Raw genomic sequence first — 6,317 nt, forward strand, 5'->3', positions numbered from 1 at the left:
TTCTTAGGATGGAACACTTTTGAAAAGTTCAATAAGGGTTTGCAGAGATGAAGCAGATCAACAATCCTTGTGTGCACAGGACAGTTTCCTTTGAAAATGTTTGAGTATTTTTCAGAGTGCTTAAAACTGCATGTACATTTTAATTCATGGGGGGAGGGGTTGGGAATAGAAGGGGAAATTAACCTTTGTGTGGAGCACCAATATAAGGCTCAGACACTACTTGAGTCTGATTAAAGCCCTAGTTTGAGGTCCATGAGGCCTAAATTGGCTGGGATCTAGCTACATGGGAGTTCACCTCCCTCTTCTTGCCACACTGAACAGTTACAAACAATGGAAGCGATCAGCTGAATTTAAAAGGCAGGGGACTTGTGGCAGAGAAACCTCAGATGCAGCACAAGCTTGCCCCCTGCTTTGAAATAGCCCATGTGTTGTTGATGTAATGGGCATGCTACAAGGCACTTCTGTTTCCACTGGTTGCTGGTGAGGATGGGTTTTGTGGGGAGATGGATCTGGTGAGGAGGAGAGTTTTCCTTTCTGCTGGCTGTTTAATTTCATTTGCTGCTACAATTTATTGTAGAGATGTTGAAAGCCTTGTATAGGTGCCCATCATGAATGATTGTATTTTATTTATTCAAATAATTATGCACAACTATCTTTTCCAAAGTTTATCAGAAAAGTATAAATTTTAGGAAGATATATATGAGTCTTTGGTGCATGAATTGATTAGGCCTAATGGTTTTATTATTTGAGTTTCCATCTAACTTTACATTGGTTTGTCTTATTTTCTTTATAAAATGCATTTTTTTTAAATCTTAATATTCCACTCGATATATTCGAGGCACAAGTACAATAAAACAATCTAGCTAAATAAATAAATTGTAAAAATGGAATGTTAATCATCTGAATACAGTTTGAAAGTGCAAGGACTCCCTCACCTCCAAAATCATCCTATGGGTTTAAAGCACCATATGTGGCTCACCATTTTGTGCAGGATCAGGAGACTATAAAGAAAAGTATTTTCCTGTTTGAAGATTTCAAAGAACCATTCTCAGAGGAAAGGGAGGCGGTATCTGATGTTGGTGATCTTGCCTCTTTCATGTTTTAAAAAGACTAAAGGAAAGTTCCTCTTTCATCAGCCTAAGGAAGAAAAGAAGTGGCTTTCCCAAATTTAAATATTTAAAGAACCCCTTATCAAACTCAGGGGGAAAAAAAAAGGTTTGAGCTGTTTCTTTGTGGATCTAAATTCTTAAGGATATAGGAAGAAATACAGTGATATTTATGTCTGATCATATATTTTGTTTTCTATAATGTATCAAGGGGATGTGGGTATCCTTTTATAGACTTTGCATTATCTCACCTTTACATACTTTCAGCATAGATTCTGCATGGTTACAGTATGACTTGAGTTTCAAGGTCAAAGCTCTTTCTTTATTTTTACTTCCTGTTATTGTTTATCACTCTTTTTAGAATTTAGAAAGCCCAGGAGCTAGCTTCATCACACATCTCTGCCAATATACGTTAGTGCTGAGCTGGAATGCCCCTCTTATTCTGCTAATGGGCCCCTCCTGAGCTGAGACCACACATCACACTGAACTGAGTAATTATTCTTCTGATGTACCCAAATGTTCACTGAAATGAGATGGAGATGGCTGAGCTCATTTCACTTGTGATCTAAACCATGTTTGAACTCAGATCTACGGAGGTGAAAAGTAAGTGCATTATCTCAGTGCTCCACCAAGCTTTTTTTTGATCATGCACATGCACACAGTGAGTCTGTTTGTGGTTAAGAAAAGAAGGCTCTTGTTTTAACATAAATGCTGCAAACATTTGCTTGTTGGAAAGAAATGCAGTTTATTAAAGTAAATACAGAGGCCCACACTCTCTTGCTCCTTTATATAACATCATTTACTTGTATTGCAATAATACTCAAAGGACCCAGATAGGATTTGGTACCTGTTCCACTAAGGATTATACCAACACATGGGAGGACACAAGCATATGTACTAGTACATATGCTAGCTGATAGCCATATCTACCTGAAAAACGGACTGTTATCAACTCTGTCTGTGCTATGCTTACTTGCTTTTAGGAAGCTGGGAAGCTTTAGGCTCCTCAGCTGGCACAGCTGAGAAAGGGAAGACCAAGCCATGTTTTTCTTCCCCAAATTTTAGGATTAACCAGGGGCTAGTCAAATCTGCTGCAATTTACAGCAGCCTGGCCCCCAACAGTTCCAAAAGGCCATTCTGGCAGCTTGAGACTTGCTGGAGTCTAAGATCCTCCTCCTTTCCTCCAAGAACAGCCCTGATGCTAGGGTGAAAATGAGCAAGCCTCAGTTTTCTGGTTTCTGTGGCAGCTGGAGTGGTGCAAAACAGCTGGAGCAGAACAGACAGTTGCAACATCATTTAGGTTTATTATTGTAATGAAAGAGAGCAACCTGTGATCCATAAGAATGATTAATCCTAATAATTGATCCCTTATTCAATAAGAGGTAGACTTCCATTCCCAAGTAAATCTGTTTTTGATTTTTGATTATTAGTAACATTGAAATGATATAATTTTATTGGATGTTAAAAAAACAATAACATGGACAGAAACCTCATAATATAATAAGACATTTTACTTCTAGTGCTTGTTTAAAAGTTGTGGCAGTCCTGTATTGGTCTACTAAATAAATAATAATTTTGCAAAATCAGTGAGAGTTGAAAGTCCCCAGTATCTTGTAGGAGATTCTCAGCAACTTCCAAGATCAGACCCATTCATAGAGATTAAGACCAGAAGGGAGTATTAAATCATCTAGTATGACCTCATGTATATCACAGGCCATTAAATTTCATCCATTTACCCCTGTATTGAGCCCCAATGCTTGTTTGACTAAAATATCTCTCCCAGAAAGGAATCCAGTCTTGACCTGAAGCTATCAAGAGATGGGGAATGCAGCACTTCTCATGGTAATTTGTTCCAATGGTTAATCACTCTCACTATTTAAAAAAAAAGTCCTAATTTCTAAATTGAATTTGTCTGGCTTCAGCTTCCAGCCATTAATTCTTGTTATGCCTTCCTCTGTGGGACTGGAGAGCCCTTTAGTACCTGATATTTTCTCTCCATGAGGTACTTAGGCATTATTACCAAGTCACCTCTCAAACTTATTTCTGATAATATAAACACATTGAGCTCTTTACGTCTCTCATTGGAAGGCATTTTCTCCAGCCCTTGAATCTTTTATTTTATTTTAGGCTCTTTCCTGCACCCTCTCTAATTTTTCAACATCTATTTTAAAATGAGGACAGCAGAACTGAGCACAGTATTGGTCTCACCAAAGCCATGTAAATCTTTGGAAAGTTCAGTGTGCTCATGGTAGGAAGCAGGGGGCGTAAAATCAAAGGCTTCATTCATAATTAAGGACTATAAGGCCCTGATCCAGAAAATGTTTAAAGGTAAAATCACCTTTCTTCTCCACGCTTTCTACCCATTTTTGACACAGCGGCTCACTGGGAGTTCATGTTCAGTTGATTGTGCACTATAACCCCTAAATCCTTTTCAGAATCACTGCTTTTCAGGATACAGTCCTCATTCTGTAGGTATGCCCTGTATTCCTTGTTCCTGGATTGTAACTTTGCATTTGGCTGTACTAAAAAAGTATTTTAGTTGAACAGGCCCAACTTGGCAAGTGATCCACATTGCTCTATATGACTGTCCTGTACTCATCATTGGCTATTTCACCAATCTTTGCATCATGCACAAATTTCATCAGCAGTGATTTTATATTTATTTTCAGATCATGGGTGAAAATGTTGAATCTCATTGGTCCTGTACTGATACCTGCAGAACCCCCCTTAACACACCCTCATTCAATGGTGACTCCTGATTGGCAAGCCTGATTGAAACCTTATCCTGATTATAATGTGTTACTTTTCTTGTAAAATCAGCTACTAGGTATATGCTTGTTCTCTGATGCATCTTATTTGAACTGAGCACTTATGAACAGATTTTCAAAGGTGGTTAAAGATGCAGATAGCACTTAGTGTGATTATTTTTTTTTCCCAGAGGCATCTAAGCAGGTTATTTCCATTGCAATTTGACTCCTGCATCCCAGCATTGGAATACTTCCATTGAAATCTGACTCTCAAGCCCCAATCCTGAAAACACATATGTACTGAAGTCAATGAGAATACTCACAGTTCTTAAAGTTACACATGTGCCTAAATGTTTGCAAGATCCAGCGCTTGTAGTATAGGTGCTTGAACTAGTGGTGCTAGCAGTGCTGCAGCACTTCCTGGCTTGAAGTGATTTCCATCATATACAGGGTTTACTGTTTGGTTCAATGGCTCTCGGCACCCCCACTAAAAATGGTTCCAGTACCCCTGCCTTGTAGCCCTGAATGTGAATGAAGCTTTTGACTCAACTCTACTAACTTCTTCAACAAACACACAACTTTCCAACTTAAATTTCATGTCCTTTGCAACTATTAGACATGTACAGCATAACAATTTTTGAGAATACTTTTCCAATATTTCATTATGACTTCCTCAGGAAATTGGAGTAGTGAGTTCTGTACACAGAGCAAGTCTACAGGAATGAGCGTCAAGAGACTGCGGTAACAAGTCTAAGATATGGAGGGAAAAAAAATAGTGAATGCAGTTCTGGCCTTTCTGTTACAATGTGAAGAAAAGACAGAATGTTGCATGTAAGCCCATGGTGATGATACTACATTATGTGGTGAGGCGAATGTTGTCAATGGAAGTCTATAGAAAATGACCCTGCAACATAAAGAAAAAGGAAATCACTGTCAGTGCAAGTCTATAGAAATGACTATGATCTGAGAAAAGGCAAAACAGTGTCAATGCAGCTGTGATTGGTTTTGCAATGTAAGGAAATGCAACATGATATCAATGCAATGCAAAACAAGTTGTGAAGATAGACAAACTGAAGAGTGAATCTGTTATGTGAATAATTAAATTGATTCCCATACTAAACAGTATTTTACTCATACTTTGTCCTTCTAGTTTATAGTAATCACTCATGTTAAGTCTGTCTTTATATTACTACTTCAATTGCTCCACTCAACAGCAATGCCCATATATTGAAGACTTAAGTTACCTCACATTTATCACTATGATGAATTCACCAGTTTCGCTTGCTTTAAATTTGCACAAAAAATTTTAATTACTAATTTTCTTTCTTTCTAGAGCAAATATGTAGTTTCCTAAAGAAAACCTTGTTTTTAGTCTAGTAATAATAAAAGAAATTTCTAGAACTTAAAAAAAAAATTACTAAATGATCCAATGATAAAACACTCAAAAGCAAGGGTTCTGAATGAAGGATACCAATGCAACTTCATTGAATCCCATTTGGCACTGACCTGGTTGCTAGATCAGACTCTGGCAATACTGGACAATGTATAGTCCTGCCTCTTTAAAAATCTTCCTGCCCTGCCATGTGAATTCCATTACATAAAATTGGATGTCCAATGCATGAAGGAAGAGGACACTGGTACCAATCTTCAAGCATAAAGGAGATGTGTAAGAATGTAGTAATTACTGTTCCATCACATTAATGAGTCAGACAATGAAATGGCTGGAAAAAATGATCATGAAAAGAATTTGAGAGAAGCTGGATCATCAAGTAAGTGACAATAGTTCAGGCTTATGCCAGGAAGGTAAATGATGAATGCCGTGTTTGTAGCGCAAATATTGCAGAAGTAGTACAGGGAGAAACACAAGGAATTGTATTTGGGGTTTGGTGATTTTAGACGGAGCTTATGACAGAGTTCCAAAAGAATTGTTATGTTGTGGCCCGCTGCTGTGCAATCTACTGGTGACGTGTTCAAGCTATCATGGACACGTCCTATCCTCGTACAGCAGTAATGAGAAGCACTATGGCTACAATTATTCATTCACTGTGAGTGTAGGCCTACAACAAGGATCAGCCTTATGCCCATTCCAAGTTGTGATTGTAATGGACACCTTAATGCAGGAGATTAGGGGAGAGGCTCCATGCAGCATGCTTTTTGGTGATGACATTACGTTGAGCCATGAAGATGAATACAAACCGGAAAAGGATCTTGAAATCAGCTGACAATGACAGAATACATGAGATGTTACTGAGAGGGACAATGAGAAGCAAATAAAACTAGATGATATAGAGTTAGTCTACGCACAAATTTAAATACCTTGGTTCAGGGTTGAGCCATTATGAGAAAGTGGATGCAGATCTTAGGAGCCACATGAAATTGCTTGGCATAAATGAAGGGCATTGACAGGAATTCTCTAAGATAAGAATATGCTAAGTAAACTAAAGAGCATCACGGAAAAGCTGAG

General features: G+C 38.1%; 1 long non-coding RNA gene across 1 annotated transcript; it reads left to right on the forward strand.

The window, feature by feature from the left end:
- The first annotated feature begins 254 nt into the window (after positions 1–254).
- Positions 255–4,873, forward strand: LOC123372073. The gene is made up of 4 exons (XR_006580080.1): positions 255–480; positions 1,468–1,709; positions 2,890–2,948; positions 4,531–4,873. It is a non-coding gene; the product is annotated as an uncharacterized LOC123372073 (long non-coding RNA).
- The last annotated feature ends 1,444 nt before the right edge of the window (positions 4,874–6,317 follow it).

This window comes from Mauremys mutica, chromosome 5, assembly GCF_020497125.1.
Source record: "Mauremys mutica isolate MM-2020 ecotype Southern chromosome 5, ASM2049712v1, whole genome shotgun sequence".
NCBI classification, from domain to species: domain Eukaryota; kingdom Metazoa; phylum Chordata; order Testudines; family Geoemydidae; genus Mauremys; species Mauremys mutica.